The sequence below is a fragment of the Pongo abelii genome, chromosome 8 (genome assembly GCF_028885655.2).
Source record: "Pongo abelii isolate AG06213 chromosome 8, NHGRI_mPonAbe1-v2.0_pri, whole genome shotgun sequence".
Classification (NCBI taxonomy): Eukaryota; Metazoa; Chordata; class Mammalia; order Primates; family Hominidae; genus Pongo; species Pongo abelii.
The window spans coordinates 49,623,324-49,643,594 of record NC_071993.2 but is presented as its reverse complement, the minus strand read 5'-3'; the positions used below and the strand labels follow the sequence as shown (position 1 = coordinate 49,643,594).

The 20,271-nt window shown below is 40.3% G+C and overlaps 1 protein-coding gene across 1 annotated transcript in view; it reads right to left on the bottom strand.

Annotated features, from left to right (window-relative positions):
* Window positions 1–6,186: 6,186 nt before the first annotated feature.
* ZNF487 (zinc finger protein 487) overlaps window positions 6,187–20,271 on the bottom strand; it is an 86,091-nt gene continuing 72,006 nt past the window's right edge. Inside the window, exon 8 of the mRNA XM_054523278.2 lies at window positions 6,187–9,178. The gene's annotated coding sequence lies outside the window, so the exon portion shown is untranslated. The remainder of the gene's footprint in view (window positions 9,179–20,271) is intronic.

Sequence of the window (20,271 nt, the reverse complement as noted above, 5' to 3'; positions counted from 1 at the left end):
TTCTCGGAGCTAAAGGAGGATGTTCAAACCCATTGCAAGGAAGCTAAAAACCTTAAAAAAAGATTAGACAAATGGCTAACTAGAATAAACAGTGTAGAGAAGACCTTAAATGACATGATGGAGTTGAAAACCATGGCACGAGAACTTCGTGATGCATGCACAAGCTTCAATAGCCAATTCAATGAAGTGGAAGAAAGGGTATCAATGATTGAAGATCAAATTAATGAAATAAAGCAAAAAGACAAGGTTAGAGAAAAAAGAGTAAAAAGAAACGAACAAAGCCTCCAAGAAATATGGGACTATGTGAAAAGACCAAATCTACGTCTGATTGGTGTACATGAAAGTGACGGGGAGAATGGAACCAAGTTGGAAAACAGTATTCAGGATATTATCCAGGAGAACTTCCCCAACCTAGCAAGGCAGACCAACATTCAAATTCAGGAAATACAGAGAACACCACAAAGATACTCCTCGAGAAGAGCAACCCCAAGACACATAATTGTCAGATTCACCAACGTTGAAATGAAGGAAAAGATGTTAAGGCAGCCAGAGAGAAAGGTCGAGTTACCCACAAAGGGAAGCTCATCAGAGAGCAGATCTCTTGGCAGAAACCCTGCAAGCCAGAAGAGAGCGGGGGCCAATATTCAACATTCTTAAAGAAAAGAATTTTCAACCCAGAATTTCATATCCATCTAAGCTTCACAAGTGAAGGAGAAATAAAATCCTTTACAGACAAGCAAATGCTGAGAGATTTTGTCACCACTAGGCCTGCCTTACAAATGCTCCTGAAGGAAGCACTAAACATAGAAAGAAACAACCAGTACCAACCACTGCAAAAACATGCCAAATTGTAAAGACCATCAATGCTATGAAGAAACTACATCAATTAATGGGCAAAATAACCAGCTAACATCATAACGACAGGATCAAATTCACACATAACAATATTAACCTTAAATGTAAATGGGCTAAATGCTCCAGTTAAAAGACACAGACTGGAAAATTGGATAAAGAGTCAAGACCCACCAGTGTGCTATATTCAGGAGACCCATCTCAGGTGCAGAGACACATATAGGCTCAAAATAAAGGGATGGAGGAAGATCTACCAAGCAAATGGAAAACAAAAAAAGGCAGGGGTTGCAATCCTAGTCTCTGATAAAACAAACTTTAAACCAACAAAGATAAAAAGAGACAAAGAAGACCGTTACATAATGGTAAAGGGATCAATTCAACAAGAAGAGCTAACTATCCTAAATATATATGCACCCAATACAGGAGCACCCAAATTCATAAAGCAAGTCCTTAGAGACCTACAAAGAGACTTTGACTCCCACACAATAATAATGGGAGACTTTAACACCCCTCTGTCAATATTAGACAGATCAACAAGACAAAAGGTTAAAAAGGATATCCAGGACCTGAACTCAGCTCTGCAACAAGCAGACCTAATAGACATCTACAGAACTCTCCAGCCCAAAGCAACAGAATATACATTCTTCTCAGCACCACATTGCACTTATTCTAAAAGTGACCACATAATTGGAAGTACAGCACTCCTCAGCAAATGTAAAAGAAATCACAACAAACCTGTGTCTCAGATCACAGTGCAATCAAATTAGAACTCAGGATTAAGAAACTCACTCAAAACCACACAACTACATGGAAACTAAACAACTTGCCCCAGAATGACTACTGACTAAATAACGAAATGAAGGCAGAAATAAAGATGTTCTTCGAAACCAATGAGAACAAAGACACAACATACCAGAATCTCTAGGACACATTTAAAGCAGTGTGTAGAGGGAAATTTATAGCACTAAATGCCCACAAGAGAAAGCAGCAAAGATCTAAAATTGACACCCTAACATCACAATTAAAACAACCAGAGAAGCAAGAGCAAACAAATTCAAAAGCTAGCAGAAGGCAAGAAATAACTAAGATCAGAGCAGAACTGAAAAAGATAGAGACACAAAAATACCCTTCAAAAAATCAATGAATCCAGGAGCTGGTTTTTTGAAAAGAGCAACAAAATTGATAGACTGCTAGCAAGACTAATAAAGAAGAGAAGAGAAAAGAATCAAATAGACACAATAAAAAATGATAAAGGGGATATCACCACTGGGCTAACAGAAATACAAACTACCACCAGAGAATACTATAAACACCTCTATGCAAATAAACTGGAAAATCTAGAAGAAATGGATAAATTCCTCCACACATACACCCTCCCAAGACTAAACCAGGAAGAAGTTGAATCTCTGAATAGACCAATAACAGGCTCTCAAATTGAGGCAATAATTAATAGCCTACCAACCAAAAAAAGTCCAGGACCAGATGGATTCACAGCTGAATTCTACCACAGCTAGAAAGAGGAGCTGGTACCACACCTTCTGAAACTATTCCAATCAATAGAAAAAGAGGGAATCCTCCCTAACTCATTTTATGAGGCCAGCATCATCCTGATACCAAAGCCTGGCAGAGACACAACAAAAAAAGAGAATTTTAGACCAATATCCCTGATGAATATCGATGCAAAAATCCTCAATAAAATACTGGCAAACTGAATCCAGCAGCACAACAAAAAGCTTATCCACCACGGTCAAGTGGGCTTCATCCCTGGGATGCAAGGCTGGTTCAATATATGCAAATCAATAAACATAATCCATCACATAAACAGAACCAACAACAAAAACCACATGATTATCTCAACAGATGCAGAAAAGGCCTTTGACAAAATTCAACAGCACTTCATGCTAAAAACTCTCAATAAATTAGGTATTGATGGGATGAATCTCAAAACAATAAGAGCTATCTATCTATGACAAACCCACAGCCAATATCATACTAAATGGGCAAAAACTGGAAGCATTCCCTTTGAAAACTGGCACAAGACAGGGATGCCCTCTCTCACCACTCCTATTCAACATAGTGTTGGAAGTTCTGGCCAGGGCAATCAGGCAAGAGAAAGAAAAAAAGGGTATTCAATTAGGATAAGAGGAAATCAAATTGTCCCTGTTTGCAGATGACATGATTGTATATCTAGAAAACCCCATCGTCTCAGCCCAAAATCTCCTTAAGCTGATAAGCAACTTCAGCAAAGTCTCAGGATACAAAATCAATGTGCAAAAATCACAAGCATTCCTATACACCAATAACAGACAAACAGAAAGCCAAATTATGAGTGAACTCCTATTCACAATTGCTACAAAGACAATAAAATACCTAGGAATCCAACTTACAAGGGATGTGAAGGACCTCTTCAAGGAGAACTACAAACCACCGCTCAACGAAATAAAAGAGGACACAAACAAATGGAAGAATATTCCATGCTCATGGATAGGAAGAACCAATATCGTGAAAATGGCCATGCTGCCCAAAGTAATTTATAGATTCAATGCCATCCCCATCAAGCTACCAATGACTTTCTTCACAGAATTAGAAAAAACTACTTTAAAGTTCATATAGAACCAATAAAGAGCCCGCATTGCCAAGACAATCCTAAGCCAAAAGAACAAAGCTGGAGGCATCATGCTACCTGACTTCAAACTATACTACAAGGCTACAGTAACCAAAACATCATGGTACTGGTATCAAAACTGATATGTAGACCAATAGAACAGAACAGAGGCCTCAGAAATAACACCACACATCTACAACCAACTGATCTTTGACAAACCTGACAAAAACAAGAAATGGGGAAAGGATTCCCTATGTAATAAATGGTGCTGGGAAAACTGGCTAGCCATGTGTAGAAAGTGGAAACTGGATCCCTTCCTTACACCTTATACAAAAATTAATTCAAGATGGATTAAAGACTTAAATGTTACACCTAAAACCATAAAACACCGTGGAAGAAAACCTAGGCAATACCATTCAGGACATTGGCATGGGCAAGGACTTCATGACTAAAACACCAAAAGCAATGACAACAAAAGCCAAAATTGACAAATGGGATCTAATTAAACTAAAGAGCTTCTGCACAGCAAAAGAAACTACCATCAGAGTGAACAGGCAACCTACAGAATGGGCGAAAATTTTTGCAATCTACCCATCTGACAAAGAGCTAATATCCAGAATCTACAAAGAAGTCAAACAAATTTACAAGAAAAAAAACAAACAACCCCATCAAAAAGTGGGCAAAGGATATGAACAGACACTTCTCAAAAGAAGACATCTGGCTGGGCGCGGCGGCTCATGCCTGTAATCCCAGCACTTTGGGAGGCTGAGGCGGGTGGATCACGAGATCAGGAGATCGAGACCATCCTGGCTAACATGGTGAAACCCTGTCTCTACTAAAAATACAAAAAAAAAAAAAATTAGCTGGGCATGGTGGCAAGCACCAGAGGCTGAGGCAGTAGAATGGCATGAACCCGGGAGGCAGAGCTTGCAGTGAGCCGAGATCGTGTCACTGCACTTGAGCCTGGGCAACAGAGCAAGACTCTGTCTCAAAAAAAAAAAAAAAAAAAAAGAAGACATCTATGCAGTCAACAGACACATGAAAAAATGCTCATCACCACTGGTCGTCAGAGAAATACAAATCAAAACCACAATGAGATACCATCTCTTGCCAGTTACAATGGCAATCATTAAAAAGTCAGGAAACAACAGATGCTGGAGAGGATGTGGAGAAATAGGAACGCTTTTACACTGTTGGTGGGAGTGTAAATTAGTTCAACCATTGTGGAAGACAGTGTGGTGATTCCTCAAGGATCTCGAACTAGAATTACCATATGACCCAGCAATCCCATTACTGGGTATATACACCCAAAGGATTATAAATCATGCTGCTATAAAGACACATGCACAAGTATGTTTATTGTGGCACTATTCACAATATTAAAGACTTGGAACCAACCCAAATGTCCATCAATGATAGACTGGATTAAGAAAATTTGGCACATATACACCATGGAATACTATGCAGCCATAAAAAAGGATGAGTTCATGTCCTTTGCAGGGACATGGATGAAGCTGGAAACCATCATTCTCAAAAAACTATCACAAGGACAGAAAACCAAACATCGCATGTTCTCACTCATGGGTGGGAATTGAACAATGAGATCACTTGGACACAGGACCGGGAACATCACACCAGGGCCTGTCAGGGGGTGGGGGTCTGGGGGAGGGATAGCATTAGGAGAAATACCTAATGTAAATGATGAGTTGATGGATGCAGCAAACCAACATGGCACATGTATACCTATGTATCAAACCTGCACGTTGTGCACATGTACCCTAGAACTTAAAGTATAATAATAAAAAAAAAAAGAAATCCACTACAGAAGGGGCCAAGGAATTTAAGCATCAAAATTCCCACTGCCCCCCGCCATTTTTTTGTGAGCCCAGGATGCCTTTGAACTCCCAGGCTCGAGCAATCCTCCCCAATCAGCCTCCAGATAATTACAGGCATGAGCTACCAAGCCTGGTTCATCTTCTTTGATTTTTCTCAATGTCACTTGAGTCTTTTGTGGCCCACACTAGTTAGGGGAATAGCCTGATCATCTGGCCAGATCTAAACTGAAATATCTGATGAGGCGGCTATATTTGGAGAGGCTGACCTGAGATACAGAAGATGAAGATCTGGTATTGAGGATTCAGGCTTGTAAGGGAAAGCTTCAAATGCAAATTATGCACCCTAATTTTTTTTAACCGATTCTTTCTTCTGGTTATAATATACTTTTTTTGGAGATTGCATATATTTACACTTATTTGCTAGGTGTTTGTATTTCTTTTCTGAATTGCCTTTTCATCTTGATAGTGTATTTTTTGTTCAGTCACTTAGAATAAAAATTCAAGTGTGAAGAAAGAAAAATAAGGCTTAGAAATGTAAACTTTTGCTTTATTTTAGAAATTTTTATTTATATGATTATGCATTTCCTAGATACTAGTTCTTTCTGTTCAAGGCCATTTACTCCAGCACCCAAGTAGATTTCTTGATTGCAGATTTATTACTATAGGATGTATTTGTGTAGAACTATTTCTTCCCATTATACTGGCTTTATTCACACTTCTGCGCTTTAATACAATGAAAAATTGCTTTGACATTGAAGTTCTGTATTGAGTCCCACAAGATATTATTCCCTTACAGCACTTGTATTGTAATTTGCAAACTGAACATTTGAAAAATCAAAATGAAAGCATGTAGCATAAAGGTCTGCCTTTTTTTTTTTTTTTTTTTTTTGAAACAGAGTCTCACTCTGTCGCCCAGGCTGGAGTGCAGCAGCGCGATCTCGGCTCACTGCAAGCTCTGCCTCCCAGGTTCACGCCATTCTCCTGCCTCAGCCTCCTGAGAAGCTGGGACTACAGGTGCCCGCCACCGCACCTGGCTAATTTTTTTTGTACTTTTAGTAGAGATGGGGTTTCACCGTGTTAACCAGAATGGTCTCGATATCCTGACCTCGTGATCTGCCCACCTCGGCCTCCCAAAGTGCTGGGATTACAGGCGTGAGCCACGGCGCCTGGCCAAAGGTCTGCCTTTGAAGGATAATGGCATGCATGTAAGGTGCTGTTAAAAAGAGTATTGATTGCATTAGCAGCACCTTGATTTTAGCACAGGGGTCCGCAAATTAGTGGCTGTAGGCCAAGTCCAGCCCGTTGCCTGTCTTTGTAAGTACTTTTTTTTTAACCTTTAAGCTCTGTTGGACTTGAGTAAGTAAAGTTTTACTGGAACACAAAAAATAAAATAAAATGAAATAAAAAATAAAAATAAAGCACACTCACATAACCTAATGACACTTTGCATTTGTGTTTGGTGTATTTATGACTATTTGACTGAATTGTGCTTTTTGAAGTTAGATTCCTAGTACACAGTATGTCCATAACTGAATATTTTCAATAAAATTTTGGTATATCAGAAACAATAATTTTAGTATAATATTTCTAAAGGAAGTTTTTAGTCTCAATTACCAAAGTGGTGTATTTTCAGTGAGCTAAAATCTCTGATGTATAACCAAAAATGAATCATTTTCAAAGCTACAACTTATTCAAAATATTCGTAAGATGTTTCAAATATCAAATATCTGCTGCTCACTAAGATGGCCCTTTATTTCTGGGCAAAATATTTCTCATACTTACAAAGTTTCTCCCCTTCACTGTTTTTAATGTAAACTGAGTAGGTTAAGTAAGAAAAGGTTTCTGGACTTTCAGAAGATGCTAACAGGGACTTCTCCCTGTACTTTCCCAGATTAGTGAATTCTGATAAAAGGCTCTCCACATTTGTAGATTCACAGAATTTCTGCCTTCTGTGTGTTTTCTGATGTGCTATAAGTGATGACTTCTGGTAGAAAGTCTTCTCACATTCATTACATTTGTAGGGTTTCTCTCCTGTGTGGGTTCTCTGATGTACTGTGAGGGATGACTTGTGGTAAAAAGTTTTGCTGCATTCATTATATTTAGGAAGTTTCTCTCCTGAGTGAATTCTTTGATGTTTAGTAAGAGCTGATTTCTGGTTAAATGTTTTGCTGCAGTGAATACATTTATATGGCTTCTCTTTTTATGTCTTTTTTGATGTACAGTAAGGGATAACTTCTGGGAAAAACTTTTCCCACATGCATTACATTTATATGGTTTCTCCCCTGTGTGTGTTCTCTTATGTACTGTAAGAGATGACTTCAGGAAAAGGTTTTCCCACATTCATTACATTCATAGGATTTTTCCCCTGTGTGAGTTCTCTGATGCACAATAAGTTTTGGCTTCACTGAGAAAGACTTCCCACATTCATTACATTCACAGGGCCTTTCTCCAGTATGAGTTCTCTGATGATAAGTGAAGTCTGGCTTTTGTGAGAATGTTTTCCCACATTCGTTACATTCATAGGGTCTTACACCTATGTATATCCTTTGATGTACTATGAGGAATGAATTGTAAACAAAAGTTTTCCACATTCTTTACACTCATAGGATTTCTCCCCTGTGTGAGTTCTCTGATGTACTTGGAGATTTGACTTCTCACAGAATTTTTTCCCACATTCACTACACTCATTGGGTTTATCATCTGTGTGTGTTCTCTGATGTACTGATGTAAGGCCTGACTTATATCTGAAGGCTTCCCTTCAGATATAAGTCACATAACCTAATGACACTTTGCATTTGTATATATTGAATGTGCATGACACATTCAACACATTCATAGGGTATTTGCCCTGTGTGTATCTGCTGATAAACTGTAAGGCCTGACCTATTTGTGAAGGTTTTCTCACATTCAGTACATTCATAAGGTTTCTCCCCTGTGTATATACTATTATGTATTATGAGAGATGAACTGTGGCTGAGAGCTTTCCCATACTCATTACATTCATAGAATTTTTCTCCTACATGTGTCTGCTGATGTTTAGGGAGAACTGACATATGCCAAAAAGAACTCCCATAATGACTATTTTGAAAGGTTTTCTTTTCTGTGTATGTATGCTGTTGAGAGAGACTTGGTTTCTTAAAGATTTCCCTACCTTCATTACATTCAAAGCTTGTTTTTCCTTTTTGAGTTCTTTCAGTGTCAATGAAGAGCGACTTTTGCCAAAATTATTCTCACACTCATAGTATTTTTCCCCATGATTCCTCCATGTTGTTTATTTAGAGATTTCTCACCAACAGACCTCCTCCCACAGTAATTAAACTCATAGTGATTTTCCCTTGTGTGAGTACTCTGATGAACAAGGAGGTTTGGATTCAGAAAAGGCTCTTAGTTGTTCATTATATTCACAGGGTTTCTCCCAGAAGCACACTCTCATATGGGTACTGAAGGCTGCCTCCTCATGAAAAGCTTTCCTACACTCAAGGTATTCAAAAATTTGCTTCAGAGTTTGAATATCCTGATGCTGAAATAAGTCCTCATTCTGACAGATGGCTTTCTCATTTCTGTCACACTCAAAAGATTTCTGTCTGGCATAAGGATGCTCATGTCATATGAAGGAGCAATTTCGCATGTGCACTGAGTAATAGTTTCTATTACTAACAATTAATTTTGAAATATAATTTTGAAATATAATTCACATTCATTATACATAAGTCATATTTATCAGGTATTTTTCTCATTGGAACAAGGTTTGAATTTACATTAAATGTTTCTCCTAAAACACTATTTCTGTCTTCTGTCAGTATTTTGTTGGTGACAAAACCAGCTTTCCTCAAATGCTGGTCTTGGTTTTCCTGGTTCTTCTCCATCAGGTCAACTTTCCAGAATTCTAGAAATGAGAATAGTTTACCATATCTTATAAATATTAACACATTTCATGTGGAAAGGGGATGTAACATGCAAATGCTCTAGGATAGCCCAGGCATCTGGTCTGAAAGTAATCCTGAAGGCATACATCTCACTCCCTTAGGATTAGGCAAAACAAACTGAATATGAAAAAATGAGAGGAATCTGCAAATAAAAACACAGCAATCTGGCACTTTAGAAATGTGAACTTCAAAACTGGATAAAGTGGAATAAACAAATACAACAAATAGTATTTTAGGATGAAAGGTAGAGGCAGGAAGGGGAATCATGAAAGCATTGAATAGTAGGTAAAATTGCCAGAAAAAAAATTAGATGATAGTCTTTGAGAGGCGACAGCAAAGGAAAAATTAAGTTTGGAGGAGGCAAATGTAGGTTTTTATCTCCTGCTGTAAAATACTCACTAATACATATGTTTCCAATGCATCACTAATTCTTTTCTTTGTTTTTTTTTTTTATTTTTTGTTTTTTGAGACAGAATCTAGCTCTTTGCCCAGGCTGGATTGCAATGGCACAATCTTGGCTCATTGCAACCTCCACCTCCCAGGTTCAAGTGATTCTCCTGCCTCATCCTCTCAAGTAGCTGGGATTACAGGTGCCCACCACTGTGCCCAGCTGATTTTTGTATTTTTAGTAGAGACAGGGTTTCGCCATCTTTGCCAGGCTGGTCTTGAACTCCTGACCTCAGGCGAACCACCCGCCTCAGCCTCCCAAAGTGCAGAGATTACAGGCATGAGCCACCACACCCTAAGGTCCTAGCAGGTGTTGCTCTATCTCTGATTTCTTTTAAATTATCTGAATGAGTAGTAAATCAGTGGACACATACTAGCAAGTGGTATTTGTATTTTTAGTAGAGATGGAATTTCACCATATTGGCCAGGCTGGTCTCAAACTCCCAATTTCAAGTGATCTGCCCACCTCAGCCTTCCAAAGTGCTGGGATTACAGGCATGAGCCACTTTGCCTGGCTCTTCTTTTCTCTTCCACTCATCAACACCAAATTACAATTTCAGACAGCAATAATTTTCCATGTGCAAAAGAAAACTCCTGTTTCCCAGACAGTAATTCTTACTCTAGCTGATTCACACCAAAAGCCAATGTCCAGAAAAAGTACACATGTAGGCTATGGAAACAAGATCAGGTATGTAGTTTTATTCTGCTGTTGTATCTTCATTTTCTTCTACCACAGTTGTCATTAATGAACCTGTCATAGCCATCAAATCATAAAATTTCCCTATTTATCAATTTATTTCACAAACAGTCTTGTACCTCACACAACTCTATTTTTCTATATATAAAGTCATCCTTTACTTTTCATATACATATAATATATAATATATATAACTGTGTATATGTTACATATATGAATATACATATATAATTTTTTAACCATTTATTTATTTCAGCATGTCTGGTTTATCTTTCCAGTGTGAGTTTTAAAGACCATAGTTTTCAACCTAATCTTAGAATCTTTACAGATCTTCATACAGTTAATCTTCATTATTCATGGATTTTGTGACAGCAAATTCATCTACTCATTAAAACTTATTTGTAAACTCAAAATCAAGACTCTTGGTGCTTTCATTGTCAAGAACATGCACTGACCACTTAAAAACTTCAGTCACCCAACACACATATTCCCAGGTGAAACTGAACAAGGCAATGCTCTAGCTTCTTGTTTCAGTTCTCATACTATAAACAAGTGCCCTTCCCTGGTACTGTTAGTGCCACATTTTTCAGTTTTGTGGGTTTTGCTGGTGATTTCACTGTTTAAAATAGTCCCCTAGTGTAGGACTGAAGTACTGTCTCTCATGTTCCTAAGTGCAAGAAGGCTGTGATGTGCCTGTGGAGAATATATGTGTGTTAAATTAGCTTTATTCAGGCATGAGATGTAGTGCCATTGGCCATAAATTCAATATTAATAAATCAGCTATATATATGGGTATATTTTTTAAAATAAACCCATATTAAAAAAGATTATGTATAGATCAGCTAACAAAAATGTGGGCAGAGGCTGGCAGGAACTAACCCTGTATTTCATCTGGGAGCAATGATTCAATATTCATTAATTCAGTGCTTGTGGTAACTTTCCAGAACATGAATACCATGAATCATGATAATCAACCATATCTTTTTATTATGAAGCTTCCTCTGACAACTATCACCCTGTTCTTACCCAGATTCAACACAATATTAACAATACTATGGTCAAAAACCTACCACATCCCTGAGCCTAGTGTCCCAAAGGACTAAGAAACAAAACAGATAAAGTCGACACTCACAGACCAGATCTCACAAATGGATTCCATTTGCTATTGGCAACTGTCACTCCTTATTACCACAATCACCATCCTCTGCTGTCCACAATCCAAACAATCTTTCCTCCATAATTGCTCATCCCCAACCACAGACCTGCATTATAAGCATCCACTTGGTTACTGGGCCTTTCATTCTTAGCCTACTCAGCAGCTGGATACCTTCAAGAAATAGCTATTATCCCATAATATCCCAAAAAATATTCATAAATCTTTACAGTTAAAAGGTGGTGATATTAACTTTATCACTTTGTATGGCACTGCTCTATAACAAATATTTCTTTCTAACTGTTTAACTTTAAAATATTTCATGCTGGTTTTTTTCTTTTGCCACAAATGCACCCTAAGGTCCTAGCAGGTGTTGCTCTATCTCTGATTTCTTTTAAATTATCTGAATGAGTAGTAAATCAGTGGACACATACTAGTAAGTTGGATGCATCACAATTTCTTGGAAAGCTATTTCAAAAAACAAACCTTAAACTTCTTGCCAATTTACACCCAATAATCAAGCTGAATATTTTCACCTTAGCATATCTACTTAAAAAGAGTTCCTTGGTTTTCTGTGTGAATAAATATAAAAGAGTACTCACAACCCAGGCTATACAATCAACAAAGAAATATCTACTGCATGTTAGGAAGGAACATGTAAAGGAAAGAAGAGTAAAAGAGGGATCTTTCTCTCTGGGGGTAGAAAAATTTAATTGGAAAAAAAAAACTAGTCAAGAACTTAATCTGGTCAGGTATCAGACAATCAGGTATTAGATAATCTAATATTAGATTAACACACAGTCATTTTGTGTACATGAATAATGCAGCTAATGGATGTTTCACACACAAAAAATTAGCAAACTTCAGCTCTAACCTAAAATGTATGTAACAAGAACAACAGCAATAAGACTTTATTGTCTATGCAAGGCACTGCTTTAACCACTTTTCACTTATTCATTCATTTAACCATCTGGACAGGAAAGATACACGCTAGAATGAAAAGGGCAAACAAGGTAAGGAGCACTACATGTTTGAAAGACATCTAGGTGACTTTACCAAATGGAGTTAGGCAGGATTTGGGGCAACAGAGAAAAATAAATTTGGTCAGGCTAAATGTGGCCACATATGAGGCTTGTTAAAGAACTGACATTTTAGGCCAGGCACAGTGGCTCACGCCTGTAATCCCAGCACTTTGGGAGGCCAAGATAGGTGGATCGCAAGGTCAGGTGTTTGAGACCAGCCTGGCCAATATGGTAAAACTCCGTTTCTACTAAAAATACAAAAATTAGCTGGGTGTGGTGGCAGGCGCCTGTAGTCCCAGCTGCTTGGGAGGCTGAGGCAGGAGAAATGCCTGAACCTGGGAGGTGGAGCTTCTAGTGAGCCAAGATCACACCAGTGCACTCTGGCCTGGGCAACAGAGCAAGACTCCATCTCAAAAAAAAAAAACAAAAAAAACTTACATTTTAGGTGTTAGGTAAGAGGAGAGAAATCATAGATTTATCCTGCCAGGCTAATAACAAGGTAAATCAGAAGTTTGAAGTTTTACATTTTAAGTCTAATTCTATCATGAATTAGATTAATCAGAGCAAGATCATAATAAATATGTGGGTCTGCTTGTGGGTGATGTCAGTAGAAAGTAAGAATAAGAAGGTATTTTGAAGACACTTTATAAAAGTGAAACAAGAACTGCAAAACAACGTTAAGAGTGTGATAACGTATGGTGGCTCACACTTGTAATCCCAGCCACTCAGGAGGCTAAGGCAGAAGAAACATTTGAGCCCGGGAGTCCAGGACCAGCCGGGGCAGCACAGCAAGACCCCATCTCAAAAAAAATTTTTTGAGAGAGCTAGAAGATTTAATGTGATTTCATTTTTGTCGGTTATAGTAGACCTAATGAATTAAAAATGTCAAGTGATGAATTAAAAATATGAAGTGAAAATTTAAGATTTGTGAGATATAATTTTACTTTTTAGCTTTTGCTGTATTGAGAAAGTTAGAATTAAAACCCAAGAAGAATTTAACGTAAGTAGGTAAAATACTGTAGGGCTCTAGAGCAAATGGGACAAGTGAGAGAGTGATAAAATTTGAGAATCATAAGCTTTAAGTCTTGAGAATGTATAAGAGAGTTGTGAATAACGTTTTGAGAGAATTGCTGTAAGAGAGAACAGAAGGTCCATAGGGTAGTTTCTGAAGATGCATAGAAGAGCCCTGGGAATCACCATCCATCCATCTAATAGATATGTTTTTATGGGACAATTGTGTGCCAGGCTTCATTCCAGGAACAGAGTATGATGGTCTGAGCAGGGCAGACAAGAGGTGGATAAGCACTTCAAGATTAAGTTGACAGAAAGGGGCAATATGGCAAGATGGTCATCAAAAACATAAACTTTAGAGGTGTCCCCCTCTTTATGGCCAACGAAGACAGTCTGGGAACCTGTGTGGCACTGGCATAGGAAGTGCTATACCTAGGGGACATAAATTCAATCACTGTCTGTAGCAATAGTGATACACAGCAGGGTATACATTTGCTCCTTTGTAACTTAAATCAGAGAACTCCCAACTAAACCAGCTGCTTGGGGCCTAGATGGGAGGTAGAACTTTCATTGAATGCCTTTTCCAAAAGCTCACCACTGTGTATTCTGTGAAGTGCCTTGGTCACTATCAGTAATGTCTGGTCAGAAAGGTGTGTTCAGGTGAGGTCCTGTATTGTGGCCTTGACACCTGTTACTTTGATTTATATTCTGGGTATCTGTGAGGCAAGAGATTCCCAGAGATCTTTACCCCAAAGGGGGCAACTCTTAGGCAATGGCCTAAAAATGTACTGACAGCATCATTTTTTGGCCAGGTTTAGGACATCCAGTGCTAGGACGACTGCCTGAAAGTGGCCACTTGTGCTGACCCTTGGTCAGGAGCATCCTGAATAAAGGATGGAAAACAGCAACATTCCACTGAGCTCCAGCATGTATAGTCTAGAAACTCCTATTTCTGTTCAGTTAATCTCACAGGGATCCTCAGGTAGCCAAGGACCTCCTCCAGTACCATGGTATTTTCCAAGAGACTGAGAACAAAGAAAGCCACCCTTCCCACAGATGGAGTATGCCAGAGGGCTCGGGTGTGGCTCCATCCTACATCAAGGAGGTTTTGGTAGCTGTGCCAAACTTGCAGGGCCCTGCTTCTGTGACCCAAGGAACAATGAGCAGCTGGTATGGAGGGTCACAAGCTCAGGACCTGTAAAAGCCTCTATTCCCAAGAGACCCCAGTATGTGACCAACAGTTGCTGCTCTAATGATGTACAGTGCAATGTCAAAGAGGGCAGTTTCTTGCATCAGGGGCTCATGGGCAATTTGTGGCCATCATGAGTTATGAGAGTAGGCTGCTAAAGCCCCTATGGTAAAGGAGTCTTTGAGGAGACTCATGGGATTCCTGTCATATTGCAATGTGGACAGATTCTAAAGCCTTTTGTTGAAGGGAATCCATCCAAGGTGGGCCAACTTGCAAGTCACAGCATCAGTGAAATTAAGTAAAACTTGTAAATGAGGAATATGTCACCTCTAGATCTCAAAGAGGACTGAAAGATATTTGTATTAACATTGTGTGTACTGAGAAAGTCAATAGCTGCTTCTTGATGGTCTCAGGGATGAAATGGCCCTCAGATTACCAAATAACTTTCAGGAATTTAACAGAGGTGGCAAGACCCCTCACACAATGTGTGGAGACCACTTTTTGTGTGCTCCTTTTTCAGTACTTGTATGTCCTGAATTAGTGTGTCGAAAGTATCTTCTCAGAAGATGTCATCAATGTAATATGATAGTTGTCCTCTTAGAGGAATTTGGATGCAGTTGAGATCTTGCCTACAAAGACTATGTGATGACAAGGCTGCTACGGTACCCCATGGATAACCTGGTAGAGGCATACTGTGTCCCTTTAGAGATGAAGGAAAACTACGGCCTAGAGGCTGTTGAAATAGGCTCTGAACAGAGCACATTAGCCGTGTGATGGTTAATACCAGGTGTCAACAATTGGATTGAAGGATACAAAGTATTGATCCTGAGTGTATCAGTGAGTGTGTTGCCAAAGGAGGTTAACATTTGAGTCAGTGGGCTGGGAAAGGCAGACATACCTTTAATCTGGGTGGGGCACAATCTAATCAGCTGCCAGCATGACTAGAATATAAGCAGGCAGAAAAACGTGAAAAAGACTGGCCTAGCCTCCCAGCCTACATCTTTCTCCCATGCTGGATGTTTCCTGCCCTCAAACGTTGGACTCCTCAGTTTTGGAATTTGGACTGGCTCTCCTTGCCCCTCAGCATGCAGACAGCCTATTGTGGGACCTTGTGATGATGTGAGTTAAGACTTAATAAACCCCTCTATACATATATATATGTATGTGTGTGCATATATATATATACACACACACAAATACACATATTCCATTATTCTGTCCCTCTAGAGAACCCTAATACAGATTTTGGTACTAGGAATGGTTCTAGAGGAAGAGAATATTCAGTATGAAGTTCTTTCATTGGTTTTGGAGTTTCTGGAGTTGGCTGCTTGCTATGATTAGACCCAAAAATGCCAAGGACTCTACTTCTAATAGCATGAAAAACACTGATAGTCCTTGGCATGAACTGTTTAGATAGTTATGCAAAATAAACGCATTTGACACTCCTGATTCATTGCTTGTGACAGGCAAGGAGTTTAGTAACCCTATATATAATACCTTTGACCATATGTGGAGAACCAAGGAACATAATGAAGCTGGTTGGTTGCTCCTACATTCAGTGGACAAAGTGGTGAAAGAAAATGATGAACTAGGCTGGGCGTGGTGGCTTACACCTATAATCCCAGCACTTTGAGAGGCCAAAGTGGGCAGATCATGAGGTCAGGAGATCAAGACCATCCTGGCCAACATGGTGAAATCCCCTCTACTAAAATACACACACACACAAAAAAAAAAAAAATTAGATGGGTGTGGTGGCGCACTCCTGTAGTCCCAGCTACTCAAGAAGCTGAGGCAGGGGAATCACTTGAACCCAGGAGGCGGAGGTTGCAGTGAGCCGAGATTGCACCGCTGCACTCCAGCCTGGCGGCCGAGCGAGACTCCGTCAAAATTTAAAAAAGAAAATGAACTCAGGGATTCTCTCTCCCAGCTTCAGAAGCAGATACTGAGACTCAAATCTGCTAAGATTGCCCTGAGTGAGTCTTATCTTCTGTAGAGAAAGAGCAAAAATTGTGGAAAAACAGACACAAGCTCTTACCATGAGAGTGGCTGATCTGCAACAAAAGGTGAATGCACAGCCTCACTGAGTATCTATTGCAAAAGTAAGGGCATTGATTGGAAAAGAAGAGGACCTGCAACTTGGAATGGTGACTTGTGGGAGGACCCCGATGAAGCTGAGGACACTGAGTTTGTAAACTCTGATGAATCTTTTTTGCCAGAAGAAACAGCTTCCCCATCCCCGGTAGTGGCAACATCCCCTCCCTGACCCATGCTGCCATCAGCCTTTCCACCTTTGTCTGAGGAGATAAATCCTGTGCTGCCTGAGGCAATGGTGATGGTTGCCAGGCAAGATAATGTTGATTTTCTTCAGGAGCCACACCCAACACCCGTTTGCTTCTAGACCTATAACTAAAGTCCCAATGGGCCCCTACAGGTGAGGTTGAGAGTGTGCACTACACTCAAAAAGAACTGCTTGAGTTTTCTAATTCATATAAATAAATCTGCAGAACAGACACAGGAATGGATATTAAGGGTGTGAGATAATGGTGGAAAGAACATAGAGTTTGATCAGGCTGAATTTATTGATTTGAGTCCACTAAGTAGGGACTCTGCATTTAATGTTGCCACTTGGGTAGTTAAAAAAGGTTCTAATAGTTTATTTGCTTGGTTAGCTAAAATACAGATTAGAAGATTATCCACTGTGAGCAAGTTGGAAATGCCTCATCTCCCTTGGTTTAATGTAGAGGAAGGGATACAAAGGCTTAGGGAGATTGGGATGGTGGAGTGGATTAGTCACTTTAGACCTACTCATCCCAGCTGGGAGGGTCCAGAAGATATACCCTTGACCAATGCCTTGTGAAACAGATTTGTGAGGGCAACACCTGCATCTTTGGAGAGCCCTCTAATTGCTCTTCTCTGTATGTCAGATCTAACAGTGGGAACAGCAGACACTCAACTACAAAATTTAAATACAATGGGAATAATTGGATCCCGAGGTGGCAGTGGCCAAGTGGCAGCACTCAACCATCAAAGGCAAGGTGGGCGTGGCTACTGTAATGGACAGCAGAGGCAAAGTGGCAATCAGAAGAGTCTGACTAATGTAGAGCTCTAGCATTGGCTAATCATGATGTTCCTACAAGTGAAAGTGATAGGAAGCCTACTGCATACCTACTTAATTTATATAAGCAGCAAATTTCTAAGTCAAAAGGACAAAAGTCTAATTCGAATTATAAAAACAGAGAATCAGCCAGCACAGTGGCTCATGCCTATAATCCCAGCACTTTGGGAGGCCAAGGCAGGTGGATCACCTGAGGTCAGGAGTTCAAGACCAGCCTAGCCAACATGGTGAAACCCCATCTCTACTAAAAATACAAAAATTAGCCAGGCATGGTGGCACAAACCTGTAATCCCAGCTACTCAGGAGGCTGAGGCTGGAGAATTGCTTGAACCCAGGAAGTGGAGGTTGCAGTGAGCCGAGATCACACCAATGCATTCCAGCCTGAATGACAGAGGGAGACTCTATCTCAAAAACAAACAACAAAAACAAACAAAAAAACAAAATAGAGAATCACAACCCCTCAATCAATTTCCAGACTTGAGCCAGTTTACAGATCCAGAACCCCTTGAATGAAGGGGAGACCAGGTCCCTTTGAGGAAGGACCCTACTACATTACCGACAATTTATGTAGTGACTCTTTCTCCCATCCTTCCACAAGGAGACCTCCAACCTTTTACCAGGGTAACTGTTCACTGGGGAAAGTGAAATGATCAGACATTTCGGGTACTGCTGTACACTGGCTCTGAGCTAACGATTCCAGGGGACCCAAAACATCACTGGTCCTCCAGTTAAAGTAGGGGCTTATGGAGATCAGGTAATTAATGAAATTTTAGCTCAGGCCCAACTTACAGTGGGTCCAGTGGGTCCCTGGACTTATCCTGTGGTCATTTCCTGAGTGCCAGAATGCATAATTGGCATAGTCATACTTAGCAGCTGGCAGAACTCCCATATTGGCTCCCTGACTGGTAGAATAAGGGCTATTACAGTGGTAAAGGCCAAATGAAAGCCATTAGAGCTGCCTTTACCTAGAAGAATAGTAAATCAAAAACAATATCACATCCCTCCCTGGAGAGATTGTGGAGATTAGTGCTACCATCAAGGACTTGAAAGACGCTGGGGTGGTGATTCCCACCACATCCCCATTCAGCTCTCCCATTTGGCCTGTGCAGAAGACAGATCTTGGAGAATGACCACGGATTATTGTAAGCTTAACAAAGTGGTGACCCCAGTTGCAGCTGCTGTACCAGATGTGGTTTCATTGCTTGAGCAAATTAGCACATTTCCTGGTAGATGGTATGCAGCCATTGTCTTGGCAAATGTCTTTTCCTCCATTCCTGTCTATAAGGCCCACCAGAAGCAATTTGCCTTCAGCTGCCAAGGCCAGCAATATACCTTTACTGTCCTACCTCCAGGGTATATCAATTCTCTGGCTTTGTGTCATAATCTTATTCGGAAGCATCTTGATCGCTTTTTCTTATTTGGAGACACCTTGATCACTTTTTGCTTCTGCAAGATATCACACTGGTCCATTATATTGATGACATTATGCTGACTGGATCCAGTGAGCAAGAAGTAGCAAACACACTGGACTTACTGGTGAGACATTTGTGTGCCAGAGGATGGGAAATAAAATCGACTTAAATTCAGGGAACTTCTACCTCAGTAAAATTTCTAGGGGTCCAGTGGTGTGGGGCCTGTTGAGATATTCCTTCTAAGGTGAAGAATAAGTTGCTGCATTTGACCCCTCCTTCAACCAAGAAAGAGGCACAATGCCTAGTGGGCCTATTTGGATTTTGGAGGCAGCGCATTCCTCATTTGGGTGTGTTACTCCAGCCCATTTATCAAGTGACCTGAAAGGCTGTCAGTTTTGAGTGGGGTCCAGAACAGGAGAATGCTCTGCAATAGGTCCAGGCTGCTGTGCAAGCTGCTCTGCCACTTGGGCCATATGACCCAACAGATCCAATGGTGCTGGAGGTGTCAGTGGCAGACAGGGATGCTGTTTGGAGCCTTTAGCAGGCCCCCAAATTCACCCATAGGTGAATCACAATGGAAGCTTCTAGGATTTTGGAGCAAGGCCCTGCCATCTTCTGCAGGTAACTACCCTCCTTATGAGAGACAGTTCTTGGCCTATTACTGGGCTCTGGTGGAAACTGAAGGTTTGACTATGGGTCATCAAGTCACCTGGCAACCTGAACTGCCTATTATGAACTGGGTGCTTTCTGACTCATATAGCCATAAAGTGGGTCATGCGCAGCAGCATTCCATCATCAAATGGAAGTCGTATATACGTGATCAGGCTCGAGCAGGTCCTGAAGGCACAAGTGAGTTACATGAAGAAGTGGTTCAAATGCCCATGGTCTCCACTCCTGCCACCCTGCCTTCTCTCCCCCAGCCTGCACCGATGGCCTCATGGGGAGTTCCCTATGATCAGTGGACAGAGGAAGAGAAGACTAGGGCCTGGTTCACAGATGGTTCTGCA